The sequence below is a fragment of the Petaurus breviceps genome, unplaced genomic scaffold (genome assembly GCF_028583685.1).
Source record: "Petaurus breviceps papuanus isolate PSGF00001 unplaced genomic scaffold, PetGlider_PUasm1.0 208, whole genome shotgun sequence".
In the NCBI taxonomy this organism is placed as follows: Eukaryota; Metazoa; Chordata; class Mammalia; order Diprotodontia; family Petauridae; genus Petaurus; species Petaurus breviceps.
In genome coordinates this window covers 261,708-282,321 of record NW_027185852.1, presented here as the reverse complement: position 1 = coordinate 282,321, position 20,614 = coordinate 261,708, and the positions used below count along the sequence as shown (strand labels likewise).

Below are 20,614 nucleotides of genomic sequence, written 5' to 3'. Positions count from 1 at the left end.
CCACTCATTTCCATTCTTTCTGGCCTGAGAGCTGATATGGTAAGCCCTCATCCCTGCAGACTGGGAAGTCTTTGGTTCTTCAGATAAATAGCCCCAGCACTCTTATCTCTGCATCAGCTCGGCTCACAGAGCAGCTCAAGCCCTGCCTTTGACAAGAGGCCTGTCCTGATCCCCAGTGATGAGCCACTTCCCCTGTCCATGCCATCGCCTGTTTATTTGGTGTTGATGCTTTCCATGTCGCCTTGCATGTGGACGTGGCCCCTGCCCAGATGGAATACCGGATGTCCCAAAAGTCATAGTGTGTTTGAAGCTATTCCTGCTCAAGCCTCTGGTTCTCCTTGCATGTATAGGCTTCCTAAAGGCAGGGACTATTTCATTTTTGCCTTTGAACACCCACAACTGAGCCCAGAGAGGGAATTTAACAAATTCTAATTGAAGGATTCCTTCATGATCCATATTTCCATCCTTCCCAGAATTTCCCGAAGTCTCCCCTACTCTGTACTCACTAAGTGGTGAAAGAAAGATTGCTATGGCTGCTGGTCATTCAAAACACTTTTATAAAGGTCCCACTATGTGCCATGCACTGTAGGTGTTTGGAGGAGACACCTATGGCTCTGGTGGTGTGGGGCACATCTGAGGGGTAATGCAGACCAGCAGCTCCTCATCTTCGAGGATTATATGGGGTCCCATGCACTGAATGGATTTGGCTGGCATGTGTCAAAGGTCAGGGCTTGAACCAAGGTCTTCCTTACTCTGAGCCCAGTTTGCCCTGAGATCACTCATGGAGAATTATTAAAAAAAAAAAAAAGCCGGCCCACGTATTTCACTGGTCAAGGGAACTCCCAGTGAGAAAACTCCCTTTTCCAAAGTGTAACAGTGCCTGCTCAGACCTTGCCAAGAAGCACAAGCTGTAATCATCAGTGGCTTGGGCTTTATTAGCTACAAACCCTCAAAAACCACGCTATGGAAAGGGGATAAACCAGGCCCCTCACCAAAGGCATTGAGGGGAGCCTCCCTTCTCTCCCAATAGAAGCATTCTAGCCCTAAGCTGGCATTGCCTTGTGACAATGGAGGATGATTGCTTTTGACAGTTAACATGAAAAGGAAAAGAGGAGAAAAAGCTCCAGATCGCTTATTTCTTATTGCCCAGCGTTTCATGAGAATTCATGAAGAAGGCACAAAAGTCCTTGAGAAAAAAAGGAAATCAGGAGGGGATTCAGAGATTTCCTTGTCTAATTTCCTCATTTTACAGGTAAGGAAACCTAAGCCCAGAGAAGCAGACTGATGTGCAAGGATAAACAGATGGTCTTTGTTAGAGCAGGAATCTTCCAATGACATGCTCTTTGTGTGAGACATCTACAAAGGCAGTTCTGATGGTGTGGGAATGGTGGGACCCCAGGCATTGACACAGCCCCAGAAGCACAAAATGCTCTAACCTATGCCCAGTCTGGAAAATGCTTCTCCTCACAAACAGGGGAAGAGCTCCCTACTACCTCTAGAGGATCTTCCTGAATGGCATCTGATATTTAGAGAAGACTTTAAAGATTGCAAAGCACTTTGAAACATTATCTCAGGTAATCTTTACAAAAACCCTTTAAAGTGAACCGCAGGGGTATGATTGTCCTGTTGAAAAGATAAGAAGACTGAGGCTGAGTGAGATCAAGTGACTTGACCAAAGTCACACAGGGTACGTGGGATTTTCTTGATCAAATTTTCTTGATCACAACTCAAGTCTTCTCTCAACTAAGCCCTACTGTGCATGAATGGAGCGTTAATGTGGAATCACTCTTCAGTGAGCAGAAGCTGCTGTGTGAGGGTCAGACGCAGGAAGCTATTTGCAGCTGTCCATGGAGGTCTACCATGGCTCCATGAGCCTGCTGATCCAGCCACAATCAGCCTGTGTTTGTGAGTCTCCAGAGCTTTGCAGGAGGAAAATTCCCAGGGTCAATCCACCTTGGGGCATGCACAGCCCCAGAATCAGGAGGGGCTCAGCACCCATGGAGGCCAGTGCATGCTGGGAAGGACTCTGCCAGAGTGTCCCTGCGATGCGGCCACCTAGGAGGACAGCCTGACTGCTCAGCACACGAGGCCTGCTGACACTGTTGGAAGGTTTTCTGATGTCCCGCCTAAGTCTGCTACTCCACAGTTTCTGCCCGCCGCTCCTCACTCTGTCCCCAGGAACCACATGGGACACACATGATTCTTCATCACAGCTTCTCAGATACTGGAACACGCTGTGGGGTCTTCCTAAGCCTTCTCTTCTCTGGACTAAACATGTCCCACTCCTCCAGTCTTCACACAGCCTGAAAGTGAGGCTCTGTGGGCATCTGCTTGTCTCCCTCTGGACGCTCTACACTCTAACTTATCAGTATCCTTCCTAAACTCTACTGCCCAGATGAGAACACAAACCTCCAGTTGTGGGCTGACCAGGGCAGACTTCAGGAGGTCTGTCACCCTCTGTGATGCCAGGATGGTGTCGCTCTCTTAATCCTACCCCAAAGGCTTCCTTTTCCCTTGAGGATCATATATCAGCATCCCTGGTTAGCTCTTCAGCCTACCCTATTCTCCCAGTGTCATTCAATATCCTACTTTCCTCCCATACTATGAAGTATAGTCACACTGACCTTCCCTCTCTTCCTCCCAAATGGCTCTCCATCTCTCACCTCTGTGCCTTTGCATTGGCCATTCCTAGTACTTGGAAGGCACCCTCCTTGAGTCCCAAAGTTGCAGTTCAAGTTCTGTCTTCTTCACAAAGCCTTTCCTGATTGCCCCAACTCCTAGAATTCTCCCTTCCAAGCTACCTTGTAGTTAACTCCTTCATATGTATTTGGGTTTATTAACTTTATGATACGTGTATGTTTGCTGACCTCATTCACTAGAATGCAATGTTATTGGGATAGTTTCACTGTTTGTATTGGTATCTCCAGACCTAGCCTCAAGCCTGGCACATAGTAGACCCTGAATAAGTGCTTGTTGGTTGGTAGATTGGTTACTACATTCCAAGGTGGCTTTAGGTTTCTTGTGCACCATAGCCCAATGAGGGTTCAAATATCTGTTTCTTTACCTAGAACTTTCAATGATTCCACCTATCACCAAGCATGTCAATGAATCAGTTGATATGCATTTATTGAGCACCTAGGGTATACCCCATTGTATTTGTCCATATATAATCCAAACATTTTTTTCCTTCCTAAATCTGCCTTACATAAGACCTCAGTGATGCCTGTAAAAAACTGGATGTTTGCTTCAGTGAGAAGCTTAGAGATCATTAAAAACACTGAAACAAAGGTTAGCCTTTTTAACACAGATATTCTTCCCATAATTTTATGTGACTGTAAGCCATGGAATTTGATAATTTGTTGTGAGACAGACTAGATTATAGAGAATTCAGTGAAGTCATTAAGTGTTTATCAAGGATTTAGTTAGGGACAATGGACAGGTCACCCAGGAGATAGAGAGTTGGCCCTGGAGGCAAGAAGAACTGAGCTCAAATCTGACCTCAGAAACTTGCTTTGTGACCCTGTGCAAGTCACTTACCCCTGTTTGCTTCAGTTTCTTCATCTGAGGAAGAGCAGGAGAAGGAAATAGCAAACGGCTCCAGTGTCATTGCCAAGAAGACTGAAAATGGCATAACAGAGAGTCAGACATGACTCATCGACTAAACAATTGATGAGACAAAGAGACCGTGCTAAGCACTAGAAGCACAAAAAGTAAAAAATTTGTGGATCCTGCTCTTGGAGATCTCCTCCAGTCAGGAGAGAGCACCTGGATACCTGTGTCCATACACAATCTACAGTGTAAACAGAAGGTAATCACAGAGGGAAGACTTTGGGGGAGAGGAGAGGGTGATGGCCCAGAGGGAAAGGCTTCTGGAAAAAAGGGGACCTTGAAGTTTGTCAGGACGTGGAGAAAGGAGAGTCAGAGAAGGCTCCTTGTACCCAGGCTGCTCCCTCTGAGAATACCAGGCACAGACAGGTATGTGCCTAATGTGACTTCCTTGGATTTCCCATTGGTGAGGAGAAGAGAAGAATCTGGTAAAAGGGTTTTTGGAAGGGCAGAAAAAGAGGACAGGAAAAAAAGATTTTAAAAGGTGAGCTGCATTCTCCATGGTCTAGAACTCCCCAAACAAGCAAGGGCCATTGAGTCAACTCCCAGAGGACAGAAATGGAATGAAGCCCATTTCACCCTCAGGGTTGCTCAGCAGAGCAGGCTGGTAAGCAAAGGGCATGGCGACAAGAGGACATGAAGAAGAAAAGACAAAGTGAGATAAGAACATTGGGAGGAGGAAAGGGCACATTCAGTATTAGGGTGGCTAAAGGAGAAGGCCAGCAGGAAGAGGTGGTCATAAAGGGATGTGCTATAATTCTCTTTACCTGACCGAGTACAGCCACCCTGCTTTTTCAAATAATGAGCTAACTCTCCCTCTCTCTTCCTGTCCCACTCCCTCTCCTCTAAATAGGCTTCATCTTCCCCAGTCTGGAAACCTGACCCTCCTGCATAGTTTGGAAAGTGAGCTATTCCAACAGGGTCCAGTGGACCTTGAGGTCCATTGTCAGCATTTCATCCATCCAACCATCAACATTTAGTTATTTTAATACAACCAACCCCCCTTTAATTTACATCTGCTCTGAACGAGAGGTGTTTTTCCTTTGGTGCACCATTCAGCAACATCTCCGAAAACATGGCTGATGCCTTCCACAGCATCCCTTAGACCCAAGGTTAGCAGAGAACCAAGGTACTCACACAACCGATGGCATCATTGCATTATTTATTTGTCTTGCTTCCCCCTCCAAAAAAAAAAAAAGCCTGAAGTTAAAAACAGTCAGAAACCAAAAATCCTCACAAGTTTTTGTTATTGCTTTTTATTTATTTATTTATTTATTTTGGACAAGATGCCTTGTGTTAATCTGAAAACTTGAATTCTTTAGGCCATTTGATTGAGTCCAAGATCTCCACCTAGTGACCATAAGTAATATTACAGATTTTATGGGTAAGTCTCACCGCTGCAGGGAATAGGAAAGGCCTGTATTTATTCTCCCAGAGAAATAACTGAGTTAGAAGTTGTCTCCTCCTCCCTCCACACCCCCCCACCCCCTACCAACTCCATCTAACACATTAACTATATTTAAGATCTAGGAAAATGTCAGGACAGGAGTTATAAATGAGTAAAACATTTTAAGTGCACATGAAGCTGCCTTCATCTCCTTCCTAAACTCAGGGAAAATGCAGCACGCAGAAGTGAAAGGACGCCATCAGCAGCACAGAAAACAGGGTTGCACTGTATATTAATTGAGATGTGGATAATAACCCTCATAAAATAAACATCAACTACAAATCAGCTCAGTGGTGTTCTATCCTATTTTAATGTCTCCATTGTTATGATTTGGTCGCTTTTCCAGGGGAAAAGCTGACTGCCAGACTCCTCTCCACTTGGTGATCTTTCTGCTTCCCCAGGGGATGATAATTAATTGCTTCCAATGGATCTCAGTGGTTTGGTCTTTGGTTTCTGCCTTGCATTCAGCCATGGATGTTTGCTTCCTTGACACAAAGGCTTGAGTGAGGCTTTTAGCATTTGAAATGCTTATAAAAGGTTAGGCATGTGTGTTTATGCTTTCTGAAGAAAACTAAGGGAGAAAGCCATTATTATTGGAGTTATTTGGCTCACTTTGTTCTGCTGCTAAAGGTGATGGATTAGCATATTCAGCAGATGGTGGACCCTGTGGAGGGTCTGCAGCAGAGTTTTCAGCATCATTTACCCGGCAAGGAATTCGAGGAACCTCATTTTCTGCCTCAAAATGACTGTCTTTTACCTCTGGTAAAAAAGAAGCATCTCCATGCTTCTCAGGGGGCTTTATATCTTCTCCTCGTTCATCATCGTCTTCCTCCGGTCCGATGTCTTGAGCGTTTTGTACATGCTTTCGCATCATGTGAGTACAAAGTTGGGGACCAGTTTCATTAGGCAGCAGCCTGGCTTTGACTTCAAGAGACCTGTGGCGGCTGGCACCATTCTGCATGACCAGACTTGATCCCAGTAATGCCTGCAGTTCACTTTTTCCGTTTTTCTGACTTTCCCAGGTCTCTTTTGGTATGCCAGTGAGGGCCATTTCCTTGTCTTGAATAACCGCCCCATGATTGGCATTGCTACTGCAGACTGTTTCTTCGTCTTCTTCCACTCCCATCTTTTCCCTAGGTGCTTCACTGCCACCATATCTAGACAATCCATTTGCACTGCCAGTTCCTTTTCTACTCCTACTGGCTGGGTGCCAATTGGTTTGAGTGCCAATAAGAGGAGTGTTGATATCATTGGAAAACTCGAGTCTATTTTGGTGTGGAATGAAATTGGTTTCTACAAATGTTATGTCACTATTGGATTGGGTCTGGGGAGTGAGGGAAGAGTCATGAAACTCTGCTCTGGAATCATTCTTGTTTAGGCATTTGGGCCCCCCATTTGTAATATGGCATTTAGTTACTTGGGATGACACTTTGGTGTTCCACTTTCCAACATCCTCTTCAGTTTCCAGCTGTGGGTAATGGGAATGCTGTAGCTTGCAAGGCAGTGTTTCCTCTGGGTTCAAATCCTTTGGATTGGTGTCTGACTTGACATCACACACTTGTTGTGTTTCATTCCTTGAAGTGACAGAATCATCTTTCTCTTTCTGTCCCAAAATATGTTGTGACGTATGGCCCTCCCCAGCCTCAGTGGTCTCTTGTGTCACTTGGTCAGCCTGGAAATGCTGAGGCTTGACATCCTCAGTTGGTGGACCTTGTCCAGCACCTAATGCAGAGCTGAGCACTAAAGATGATGGAACAACAGCACTTTCCATCCTCTGCTTTGGTGATGACTGAGGGGGAGAACCTGCTGGAATGCCTGGAGATGTGGGGGATGCAGCAGCCTCAGCATGGCCTTGCCCAGGAGCTTGATCAGCGCTGTGAGGGGCATGTTCCCTGGGGCTCCTGCTGACTCCAGACATCGCTGGAGCTACTCTTCGAAGCCTTTGGCTTCCACCTGAAACCTGTGTGTCAGCAGCATTGGGAGTCAGTGTTTGGGGGACAGTTCTACCATTTTCACTGCTCTCAGTCTGCTCAAGGCCACCCCTGAGCCCAACAAGGCTTCTTGGACTTTCCTTCCAATCTGCCTGTTCCTCAGAAACTTTGGACGATTTCTGCTGAACTATCTTCTTGACTCGCCTTGAGGACTTGGGAGGACACTTCTCCCTGTCAGGTTGCTTTTCTGGGTGGATTCTTAATTTCCTAAAGGGGTGTAAATTTAATTTAATGTTTAGATTTTGTCCTTTCACTTTTGTCTTTGGGTAAGAGGCTTTGGTTTGTTCTTTTTCTGGGATTTGTGCGTCAGAAGAGCATTTGCCTCCTTTGGTCTTTTCCTGCGTCTTGCTTGGCTTCTCACTATGGCAGACGGCCACTCGGTCCCATGGATTTTGCTGTGGTGTCCAAAGAGCTCCTGCCTCAGTTGAGTCAGTCAGGAGCAGAGCCAACCCATCTTCCTCGTCCAAGTCTGGAATGTGGAAGCTAACTCTTTTTCGGACGTGCGGTTTCTGGACTCGGGTTGGCAGCCCCATGTTGTCCCTGCTTGACAGAAGGCCTTTGATTGTGCTGTTCCCTTGGATTTGGTTTCTATGGGACTTTAGCCGTTCCCTATAATTTGCTCTCCTTTCACTGGTACGACATTGCAGTTGATCACAAGGGACATATTTGCAGATAAAGGAATCCTCTTGGGGCAGATTGCTCTCCCCTTGTGGTCCATGAGGACGAGGGTAGTGGGAGTGAGGACTGAGTGAGCTGCTTTGTCTGCTAGGCCGGTGAGGCTTGATCGATGAGCCCGTGATTAAGTGTCTGTGTTGGTGAGTTTGAAAGCTGTCCTGTCTTGTTTCTGTTGGAGGCTGCCACAGCTCCTCTGTTAAGCGGGTGTCGAGGGTCTCTGGAGCCAAGGCTGAGGTGGGCGCTGATCCTCTTCCATTCAATGTGTCCCTGCCGATATCTGCTCAACGATAAACACAGGCATTCAGCACATGGCAGAGCTCTCTTATACCAGCTGAACAGATGCTTAGACATCCTATGGAAACAACACTAAGGAAGATGCCTTGCTGCTGGCAGATTCTAGGGAACATTGCTGCTAATTCTCAACCAAATAGACAGGAAGGAATTTGGGAACTGTTGCAGGCCTTGATGATGGCATTTGCCCATCACTGGATGGATTAACCAAGAAAGGTACTGGGCTAGGGACCATCTTTCAATCTCTTGTCCCACTTATTTGAATATCATTAACTGAGACTTAGAAACATCTTTGCACTTCAAAAATATAATAATATTAGCTGGAAATTATATAGCCCTTTAAATTTTGCCAAGTATAGTGTTACGCACATATTATCTCATTTTAAATATAAAGTATAAGACACACATTGGCCTGATGGTTTTGGATCAGCCTAACAAATGAATTCCTCACCCCACCCCACCCCACCCTACCCCACTTTAATCCTTGCCTTCTTTTATGGCTAAAAGCACTGAATTTGTCCAAGTCCAAGCCTTAGAATCTGTTTCCAAATCCTGACTGTATTAATTACCACTAAGGACAAGTCACTTTCCCTCTTTGGACTCCATTTCTTCTCTGGAATATGAGGGTGTTGTCCAGTCCGAATCTGAAGGCCTCTTTGAGCACCAAAGTTGCATTTTATGAATCCTGGTCTGGATTAATCCCTTCCTTACTTAAGCACCAAAGTGTCATTGGATTCCCCACAATGTAGGAAAAACCATGCGGAGAGGGTCAGTTGAGAAAATTTTAGCTTTGAATAAGACAATACTCTCATTAAAAAACAAATGTTGGCATATATGAAATGTGGCTGTCACACATTGTGACCCTGAGGCCCATAGAGCTTGAATGATTCATGGAAATCACAATTTCCAAGCTGGACCTGGGGGCGTGTCCGCCACCTCCCTCCTCCACCCCCCCCCCCAGTGATGCTGCCTGTCCTTCATCCTTCAAGGCTAGAAAAGCAGGTGGTTGTGTCATTCCAATGCAAGCTTCTGGAATGTAAGCAGGAGCTGTGCATTCTTGCCTTTACCTTCCCAACATGTTGCATAACACTTGGAACATCAAAGCTGCTAAACAAATATGGATTGACTGGATCACTGGAGAAATACAATAGGTTCCATAGTGTAGTATCCCCCCTCCTACTGCCAAAAGCAGGGATTCTGAAATGTCTTGTGTTTCCTGGGCTCCTGCGGCTACTGGAAGAACCTCCTGACCCTCTCTTAGGATGATATTTTTAAACAATTGATGCAATGCTTCATTTCAGTTCAAGGATAATGAAAATGAATATATATATATATATATATATATATATATATATATATATATATATATAATTTCCCCACACACAAGAACATGGACCCCCTGAAATCTGGACACCAGGCTGAGAAACCCCAGGCTAAATCTAGATATATGAAGTGCAGAGTCTTTCAGTACTCCCACTTCCTGACCAAAGCTGCCTCCTCCCCATCTTTAAGAAGATCCAGCATCTCAAAATCAAAAACCTCCATATTTTAACAGCAGATCGTGAAATTTCATTCATTTTTGCACTAACATTGGAAGCGTCCATGTGAGGTCAATGGCTATCATGACCAGCCTTGCTTGGCTCCCAGCCTGGAAGAATAAATTAAGTTCTGAGCTTTTTTTGGACTCTGACGTGACTTTGCTGAGCAAGAGCAGGGGTCTGCTTTTGCCTCCCTTCCCATAATGCTTCACAAGGATTAGAAGACCCATTCTTCTAGCTTGTCACAGGCCAGGAAGGTCAGTCTCAGACTGCCAAACTGATGTTGTAGATCAAAGGATGCTAAAGCTCAAATGGCCATAAATCTTTCCTAGGATCACGGCAATGGGTTGGACATTTCATAGGCATTGTCTTTTCTTCCCTGGCCCCCAAGCATTGCTAGGCCCTGAAGAATGATGCTGCATCTACTGCTCCCTCTCCATTCACCTCTACCATGCACACAAGAATAGCTAACTCACCCATTGTCCTTTCTGATCTCCATTGCAATGTCTGTGTCTGGATCTTTCCTGGTTCAGAATGCCTCAGCTTTCCTACTCTTCTCTGGAAGTTTCTTGTCGGTGGACCGGCTTCATCAGCCACTGCCACATTCCCAGAATGCTCTAGAAGTCCTGACCGCACCAGTCTACAGTTGAAGTGTGAGAAAGACGCATTGTCTGGCCCGCCTCCCTTGCCTTGTGGAAGGTTCCTGAAGGAGGTTTTGAGGCTTGCGGACTCTGAGACTCTTTCTAGCATTGCTGGATGGCAGTTTTTCTGTAACAGTGGACCTTCCTTTCCAGATCCAACAATGGACATGACCTGAATCTCATTTTCCTGAGTTAAGTGACAGTGACAGTATCCCTCCGTGAAGCTGTTTCTTGGCTCGTGAGAACACAGGGCCCTGCCGAGGGCTCGGCAGCACGGATTCTGTGACGTGGATCTGGTTCTGCCTCGTTGGAGTTTCCAATTCAAAATGGCTAAAATTAGGCAAGTGAGACCAACCGCTCCTGTGACAAATAAAGGGACCATTAAAAGTCAACATCATGAGAAGACATGCATAAATCAATAGATGTTGTATGTAGAGATAACAAGGACCAGCCGCCATTACTAAGGGGAGTCCAATGGGCTTAGCTCCAAGGCATCAACAAACACCCAGAGAACACAATGATGAATCATTCAACCATAATCAATCTCTCAAACAACAAGAAATTATTATGGGCCAGGCAGGTCCTTGCCAGCCCACAGATGTCAAGGTAAAAAGGAAGCCATGCCTGCTATCAGAAAGCTAAGGAAAAGCTCCTTTTTTCTTTTTCCCAGAGGAAAGTCTTATTTACCTCTTGTGTTATTTTCATGCCATATGCTACAATTTGAGAAGCTTTCGTGCAGCTTCTTCTGGGCATGGCATCAGTCCAAGCACCCAAGTCTCTAGTCACTCTGATGGCAAATGAGTTAAGTGGAGATGTGGCAAGTCTTCGCCCAATTTCAAGAGAAAAAATATCAGGTGACAGGGAGCATTCTTTAGGTAACAATGATAAACAATGCCGAGTAATTAGAGGTGACCTCTGGCGGAAACATGAGACCAGGGCTTTCTGTGTAACGCTTTAATTGTTAAAGGGCTATTCGAGCCTGAATCGTTCTTAAGGAAGATTCCATTTCTGTTCTAAATGCCCCTTTTCCTTCTGTAAACAGGGTATCACGTTCCATTCCCATCTCTCAGACAGCTTCAATATTCCGTGCTTAGCACAGTCTCATTGATTCTCAGATAACTCACCACAAAAGTTCTGTTCACACATGCTCACAAAAGGAGAAAGATCCATCATGCCTCATCCCACTTTCAATCCCCCTGCTCTAAAATCTCCCATGGCCTCCTACCGATCAAGGGAGATCTGTGGAACAAAGGCCACTAAGTTCCTTAGCAGGGCATCCGGGCCCTTCATAGTCTTACCCCAGCCTATAGTTCACAGAATATCCAAATTTTGAGTTTGAACTTCAGAGACCAGATGATCAAACCCTTATCCCGCTGGCCTTCAGCCTCCACCCGAAGACCTCACTTCTCAGTGTGATGGACCACCTTCCTCGGATCCCATTCTTTTCTCCTCCCTGACTAGTCTGCTAACCATTCCAAGGATTCCCTCAGTCCATTCCTCTCTTTGGCCCTTTACTGGTGCTAGTCACTAGTACTAGTGCTGAAAACCTCCCTCGCTTTTTATGTCTCACCATCTTCACTCACCTTGAATCACAGACCCTAACAGTGCCAAGGCCGGAAGAGAGTATGGAGACCCCTCGGCCCACCCCTCACATCAGCTAGGGAGAAGCTGACCCATAGAATGTGAGGACCTCAGTGCCAGACTGAGAATGGGAAGAACATCTTAGGCTCCTTAGATACCTCAGGTGTAGAATGGGGGGAGGGTCGATAGATTGTGGGATATGGTGACTTGGATTTAGAGGTGATGCCTTAGGCACTGTCCAGCCCATGAACTGATGTCTGCCACAGTGCTGACTGTGGGACTGAGCATGGCGTTGGGGTCTACATATTGGAACATCACTTTAGTGAGAAACCATCCCAAATATTCAGCTTTGAAGCATATTGTTGGAACACGTTTCAGTGAAAAATGCCCTAAAGCATGAAGCATGTTGTTACACCAATGGGAACTAAAAAAGCAAAATTATTTTTAAAGTGTGGACCTGTGAAAACAAGGTTCTGAGCCTGGGGTCTGGAAACTTGTTTTTTTTTTAAATCTTGATATCTGTATTTCAATATAATTCGTTTCCTTTGTAATCTTGTGTGTGTTTTTTTTTTTTTACACATTTAGGAATATGAATCTGAGAAGGGTCCATAGGCTTTACCAGACTGCTGCCAAAGGGGTCCCTAACACAAAATAGGTGATGAGCCCCTCCCCTAATGTCTTGTTGTAACACCTCAGCTGTGGTATGGAGGAGACTCAGGGCTCTCAAAGGCTAGGCACATCCAGCAGGCAGATCAGATCAGACTGGAAGAGCTTCCAGGGTGGGACAGTCATTCAAGGACCTGCTTCTATTTGGGGGCCATTGTACCTTTTGAAATAGATGAATACCACGTGTGAGTGTCCATTTCCATCAGTGCAGGAGGGACCTTTTGGAATGTTCAGAAATAATTCCAAGAGAAATAAGCCTAAATCTCCTGATGTGCTGGAAGAATTGGCATCTGCTTAAATGCAGTGGTGGACAGAGAATGCATTACAGGCATACAGAACAACTGGAAAAAAACAGGAGGCAATTTGCTACATAGGATTATGCAAATATAAAAGCCATGTAATAAACAGCTTGCATGGTCAGTGTTGAGGACACTATTACTACAGAAAAGGGGAAAGATGTCCTCACACACCTTACATTTAGGGAAGGAAAAAACACCACAAAACAAAAAGCTCTCCTCGTGATTGAACTTCAAAAACATTGTCTGGGTGCCAACTTCTAATGACACAGACGGCATGAAAAGGGTAATGTAAGGCTGCCTTTGAGTATCTGTTTCCTGGGTTGTGTGGTAGCTAAAGAAGGTCCTTTCCCTTTGACAGCATCATGGCAATGTGCTTACCAACCCTGCGGAAACTGATCCCAGAGCCAGAAGGCTGACGTAATACTCTGCCCACAGCCCACGCCCTACATGACTAACCACACTTCTTGACACTAAGAGGACTAAGTTAAGATAAAAAGTGAAGGACCAAAACAGGTTCATGCAAAGGTCATGGAAGACAGCTTAGTGTTTTAGCTGCATTCAGTGAAGCCACAGATTCATGTTTGTCAAAGTGGACGTTTACTCATGATTTGTCCTTTCTTTGCCCCTTTTGTCAAATTCCATCGACTGCTTGAGAGACTGCTCACAGAGCCATTTGACCAATGACTCCAAGTACCTTCTGTTTGTTGGGAACTGAGTTGGGGGACACATAACATCTCCCGTCTTCATGTGGCTCCAGGCACGGAAAGAGGTCTCAAGCAAGAGTGGTCCCAACCAGCCATAGATTCAAAGAGCAGCTGTCTCTTGTTAAAAGGGCATAACAATGGATGTCTTACATGGAAAAGGAGGGTGGGGTCAGGTAGAGGAGACACCTCACTTTTAGACTTTTAGAACTGGAAGAACCTGGACTGTACAAGGCCTACTAGTCCTTGCAAACCTCAACCACTTGAGCTAAGCAGTCAGGGATGCTGATTTTTTATAAACAAACAGTCCGATAGATAGATTAATAAATGAATAAATACATACATAAATAAGGGCCGTACCTATAAAAGAGTATTTGAGTTGATGAGAGTGGAAAGCATAATAGGCAGGTTCCTAACATAGGCTAGCTGTTTCAAGCATTTTAAGGGCATTCGTGAAGAGAAAGTGCTAGATGTGTGGTGAATGGTTCCATAGTGCAGAACCAAATTCTTAGGGCAGAAGGAATCTTGTCATGGAAGTTACAAAGAGGCTTAGTGGCAGGGCAGAAACTCCTCCGAATGCGAGCTGTCTGAAAGTGGGCTTGTTTGTGGTGACCGGTAGTAGGTTCCCCTTCCCAGTCAGAGACTGGATGCCCCGTGCTCAGGCATTCTTTTTCAGATACAGGCTGGACTAGATGCCACCCTCCAGGTTTCTTCATCTGTCAGATTCTGTGGTCTGTGACATTGCCGGAAAGTTACCTTCAGCACCAGCTCCAGAACTCTGGTGGAGAACAGGGCTGCCTTTCACTTGTGCTCTTTTGATGGAGGGAAGGAGTGACAGGCTGGGAGGTGAAACAGTATTGGTCCTAATTCTGCTTCCCATGTTCAGTAGCTATGAGACTCTGAGTAGGGCGCTTCATTATTCTGGACTCAGTTTCCTCATCTGGAAATTGGGAGTGGTTGTGAAGATCAGAGGAGAAGCAGCTGGAGTCCTCTACCAGATGCTTTGAAAAAGACACCAGCTGTTGATGTGGCCCTCTCCTTTCCCCATCCCCATCCATTCATGGAATCATAGGATCAGAGGGCTTATGAGCTGGGAGGAGCCTGGAGGCCATCAAATACAGCTCCCCATTTTATACACTAGGAAACAGACCAGAAATGTGGAGTGATTGGCCCAAGATAATAAAGGTCAATGAGTGATACAAGTGGGCTTGAGCCCAGGCACAGTGTGTACCAGGAACATCAATGAGGGCGGCATAGAGCTCCCGGACTGGAGTTAGGTAGACCCTGTTCAAATCTGAGTTCAGTCACTTAGGAGCTGTGTGGTCCTGGGTGAGTCCCTTTACCCCCATTGCCTCAGTTTCCTCATCTGTAAAATGTGAAATATCAGCCCCTACCTGCCAGGGTTGTTGTGAAGGTCATGTGAAATAATCACTATCAAAGCACTTAGCCCAGTGCCTGGCACATAGCGAGCTCTATATAAAGGCTGGATATTATCATTCCAAGTGAGGGAGGAGCTGATTATGACTGTGCTCTCTGCCCAGCCTGGGAACCCTTTGGTCCAGAACTCATTCTCAGGTACCTGAAGTCCATTTGTCTCTGTTCTCAGTAAACCAAGTGTTAAGGAAAACACCCTCCTGATACTATGCTAAAGTGAGGGACAAAGGCATTTGTGCTTTTGTTCAGGTGTGAATAGTCATTCCTCCTTCTTGCGATTCATTCCCACAAGGGAATCCCACAAGCTTCCTTTGTCTGGATCTTTGCATTGAGATTTCCAAAGCACTTCCCAATGAATTCTTTGTTTCCTTTGAGATAATCTGATGAGGTGGGGTGGGGGGAACACATTATTACCCCTGTTTTACAGAGTAGGACATGAGGCCAGAGAGCTAAAGGGACATGGACAGCATGAGCCAGCCAGGGGTAGTCCCAGGGTCTCCTCCCCAGAGCTCTTGCATGTATAGCTCACAGCCCCTTGGCATATCTGCTGCCAGTCTTGTCCAGCTCCCGCCTTCACAGCCGTAGTGACCAGAAGCCTCTAAGTTCCTTCCCAACTCTAGATCTATGAACTGCCACCCCATAGCCCAGGCAGACATCCCAGGAAAGCTCTGCTCCAGGTAGCTCTGAGGGTGACAAAATGCTGCTTTAGAAAGAGCCAGCAGACATGGGCCAAAGTCCCTGTGTCAAGCAAACCTTCCTGAGCCTGAGTTTCTTCATCCTTGAATGAGGATGGGACATCCTAGATTATAGAATCCCTTCTCTCCAGCCAGAGAGCACCTGAGAGACTCTCTTGTGTAGACAAGGAAGCTGAAACAGACCGAAGTGAAGGGATGACCAAGGTCTCTGGCCTGGCAAGTGCCTGAGGCAGGGTTGGGCCTGCCTGACCTGCTACAGACCTTCTGTCTGTCTGTGCTTGCATGATCTTATCATGTCTGGATTAGAGGGAGAGAGCTGAGAACACCCCCCTTCTTCCCATCACACATACCTGCAAAGCAAAGGATGGTCACCTGGGCCACCTCCTTCCCAGAGGGGCTGCCCGTCTTGTCCTTGAATACCAGCGTCACATTGGGAGACTTGTAATCACAGTCGGCCTCGGACCGTCGGAGCACGCCGTAAGCAGCCACGGCCTCCACCACCGCCGGGCTCTGGCAAGTCAGGTCCTCTCCACCACCACTCCGGGGGGCTGAGGAGTTGGTAGTAGAGTTCCTGAAGAGGAAGGCGAGGGGGTGCAGGTCACACGTGCAGCGCCACTCTTTCCTGTCTAGCCCCTGGAGGATGATCCTCGTGAGAGGAGCAAATACATCTGGGATGTGGGCCAGGCCATTGCGGGAAAGATCCACCTCCTGCAGCTTCGGCAAGGCCCGAAAGGCACCCTCGCCGAGGTAGCTGATGAAATTGTTAGATAGATCCAAATAGCTGAGAGCAGCGAGGTCGGCACCCACAAAAGTGTTCTCTGTCAGGTTCCTGATGCGGTTCCCATTCAGGAGGAGCCGGAGAAGGCCCTTGGTGTTTCTGAACCAGGTCCCCTGGACACTCTCCAGGAGGTTGCTGCTCAGGGCCAGCACCTGCAGCTTCCGGAGCTCCTGGAAGGTGGAGCTGGTGATGGATGGGCTGGATATCTGGTTATGCTCCAGCAGCAGAGTCTGCAACCCAGGAAGCCTGTGGAAGGCGCCCTCTCCAATGTCCGTGATGCAGTTTCTGCTCAACATGAGCACAGCCGCATTTAGCAAGGACAGGTTGGTGCCCTCCACTGTGAGGATGAAGCCATCAGTCACCATCAGCGCCCTGGTGCTCACTGGAGACTCTGTGTGGAGGAAGAGACCAGAGATAAGACACACACAGGCATATGCACACACGTATACATGTGTACACACACATACGTGAACACACATGCATTCATTCCCCTGATCTTGGGCAGTATCCTACAAGCAGCCTCGGAACCTGGGAAAGAACACTTCAAGGAGGGTCATGGAAGGGGTTCCCTTCTGCTCAAATTGGGACAAAGCTGGCTATTTGTGAGAATGGTGCATTTTTACATTCCACATCCCTCGTTAATCTGTTTGTTGGGGAGCCAGAAGACCACCTGTCCATTTAGGAGTCAGATCGAGCTCTCTGCTTATTATGTCCCTGTTTATGATGTGGTTCAGGGTGGGCAAAGAGTGTGTCATCCGTTATTTTTTCGGAAACAAAGGCCTCGTCAGGTACATGCAGCTATTGTACCCATTTTGCAGGTGAGGAAATTGAATCTCAGAGCATGAAAGCGCTTTCAACAACAGCCATAAGAAATAAATCTCCTGTGGGAGAAACCAGGAAGGCGCAAAGACCCGGGTCACCCAGCAGGGTCAGAAGCACTGTATGAACTCAACTCTTCCTGCTTCTTACTCTGTAACTCTTGCCAGCAGCCTTTCTGCTTCTTGAGGTATGTTCTTTTCAATTTGTGATAGGGAGAAGCAGGGTTTCTCACAGGCCAGTGGCTGGCAGGACACAAACTGCCCCCGGAGCTCCTGCCCTGCCCTACAGCACCCTGCCATTCTAGCTTGGGTCTTTCCCTCATCGGAGGCCGGCATCTGAGCTGGCTGACTCATTTACTGATGGCAGGCAGGCTTTATTTCATATTCTGAGTTCATATGGGTTTTCCCCCAACAAAGTAGATTACTATTATTATTGTTGTTCACCTCAGGCTAAAACCTGGCAGCATGGCTGCCTCCCTTTACTCGCTGAGGGAGGTCTGAGGACCTGTCAGCCGGCTCCCAGGTCAGCAGGCTCCTGAGTCAGCGGGCTGGCTGAGGTTTCCTCCCGTGAAATCCCCCATCATGTGGCAGGTGGTGCTCGGCACCTCCAGCCATTCAATCTAGTCACCGTCATTATTTTCCAGGGATCACAGCTTGGCCATCAGGAGGCTGACCATTTTAGCAGACCAAGAGGCTTCATGATAAGGAGCTGTTGTCCTGCCTCATTATTGCACCAGCCTCATCTTAACTGCAGATGACAGTTATCATGACTGGCAGGCCCAGCAGTGAGCCAGAGTCTGAGGAGGAGAGTCAAAGAGGCCCAGCTGGTGGAATCCTGACCATTCCGTAGGCCCAAGGTGGCAGGCTATGCGAGGCTCTCCCATTGGGTGCCTCATTTCCCTCTAACTGACTACTGGGATGGGTGTGTATTGAGCACGGCCACATTTGAATAAGAGTCTGTAATGGCAATGTAAATTTGTAAGATCTTTCCTGCCCCTAGGCTAAAGTGCCTGGAGCCTGGGGTGGGAGGCTTGTTGTTCAGTAGATACTTCTTGATTGGCCAGTGAGTCAATAAGGTTGTTACATTCTCTGAGCCAGGAGAAGGCTATATAAGCCCTGATGTGAGGCTTTGTTTGGGGGCTCACTTTGAGAAGTGTTCTGTGATTTGATCTGGATTCTGGGAAGCCGTTGTCCAGAGCCCCCCAGCTTTGAAAAACCCAGATGTTGAAACCCAGATGTTGATTGGGTTTGGATGTAATGGTTGGACAGTTTGGAAAGCTGTCTACTTGATCTGTTTCTGTCTTGATAATTCTGTCTGTATATTCTGAAGTTCGGGGTGCTGACCTCTTTCCCCTGAACTAGGTAAACAATACATGTTTGACTGATTAAAGTAAGCTTGTTAACCCATTTTGAGTTGCTTTCCTTTATCAAAGCAGATCCAAGAACCTGTATGGGCAGTCACCCTGAGGACGCTTGGGGTGCTTGCTGCCACAGAGTCTTACTTGGTGATGATGTGGATAAATTATTTCTGGTTTTGAATGCCATTCCTCCATCACTTACAGAACACAATTGGATGGGGAATGTTGTTTTCTCTGGGCTGCTTCCATCTTCAGGGATTTGCTAACACTAAGTCACCAGGCTCCAGCCAGCCAATTACTTCTTGCTGGCCATGGAGGGAAGACTGAAGCCATCCACACAATGCTCTGTTTTCCTGAAATCTCCTGCTCCCCCGTGTGACATCCTGGAAATGAGGATTGTAAGAGAGGAGGCTGCATGGTGGAAATGAGAGTGGTCTTTGCTTCTCACCAGCATCAACCAGGCTCTAACCACCCCCCAAAAAGGAACCAATCAGGGATCCCATTTCCCACAGAATGGGGGTTTAAATTGTTCCAGGTCGGAACAGAGTCCCCACTAACCTTGTCAGGAGGGCTCTCAGAGCTGCCATTTTCCCAGCAGAGGCTCAGGATTTTAGAGTTAAAATCCCCCTTTTTTCTGCAGCTTCCTCTTTAACCCACATAGATGCCTAAACTTTCCACTCACTCGGCTTATGGCAGTGCTTGACTCGGGTTAAATATCAGCATGTAAATCACATTCTCTTTCAATTTCTTAATAAGGTGCCTTATTAAATTGTTGACTTTACCAAGCAGGAGGTAATGAATCCAGCCAGTGCACTGATCTTGTTAGGATTGCCACAGCTCATTTTCTCCCAATGAAAAAAGAAAGAAAGAAAGAAAAAGACCAGTCTTTCAAAACTAGATCAGTTTTGATGGCCATCTCTATGTGTGGACCGTTCCTTATTTCTCCGAGGCAGGAGGATGGAATAGCCGGACGCAGAGATGGGAGAGCTGGGCCAGTAGGTCCCAGGGTGGAACTCTGCAGAAGGTTGGGGCAAAAGGAAGAGCTAAGGTATCTACTTTATGACTTCCTCTTTTAAGGGTTTTCCTGCATGCAAGGATGTGTTCATTTTCGGTGACAGAGATTTCAAATAACCTCTGGAGGTATCAAGATAGGTTTGCTAAGGGTGGCAGTCATAGGAAAGCGGAATCATTGTGAGGCTTCGGGTCTTCAGGAGGAAGGGCGATGCGTCGCGGGGCTGGGGGAAGCAGCGGGTACAGTTAAAGCAGGACCAGGAGTAGACTAGATGGTCCTCCTTCCATTACCTGGTATATATGTCAGCCTATGGCAGAGAGTGACATCTGGCGAGCACGCCGAGCAGGATGGGGGGCAAGATGCTGCCAATCGAACGGTCATTGCCAAGAGGGTGAGCCAGCCACCTGAAAGAAGAGGAGAGAGCGTGTATTTCCTCATGTTGGCATTTATTATTCGTGATTTAATTACTGTCAGCTCCTTAGACTTTCCGCTGATTTCTGCTTTAAAAAAAGCTGTTTTTAATGCTCATTTTAGTGTCCTCAAGCCCCCACCCTGCCCCTGAACGGCATTGGAGACTAGTCCTCAACCTCACTTGATTTTGGCAGACAAGAATGTTTAAAGAACGTAGCCAAGGTTAAACTGGCAGACAGAGACTGCTTAGGGGGAGCCAGTTACTTTTCTTTAGGATTAAAGAAATTATATCTAATCCTAAAGAATTAGATAGAATTAGGCTGTCTAGTAGAATGCATTTTTTTAAGCCAGCAAGGAGATAGTGATCCAGAGGACTTAACAGACTTTCCCAAGGTCACAGAGGCAATAAGTTTCTGAGGTGGGATTCAAACCCAGATCTTCCTGCCTCTGGGTCCATGCCTGCACCCCTTTTGCCCCCGTTTCTGCCAGTTCTCTTTCCCCATCACATCTTATCAAATTGAGACTACAAATTCAGACACATCCATAAGTACCTCTGTAGAGACTGCTATTACATTTAAGTTTCTGAGTATAGCCTTGCTTAAAAGCTTTATTGATGCCTCCTGTTGTCTATTATACCACAATCATATCCCATTATGGTGCAAACATAATCCT

General features: G+C 46.6%; 1 protein-coding gene across 1 annotated transcript in view; it reads left to right on the top strand.

Annotated features, from left to right (window-relative positions):
* LOC138165142 (serine/threonine-protein kinase TNNI3K) overlaps window positions 1–20,614 on the top strand; it is a 369,986-nt gene that overhangs the window by 289,513 nt on the left and 59,859 nt on the right. The window lies entirely within an intron of this gene.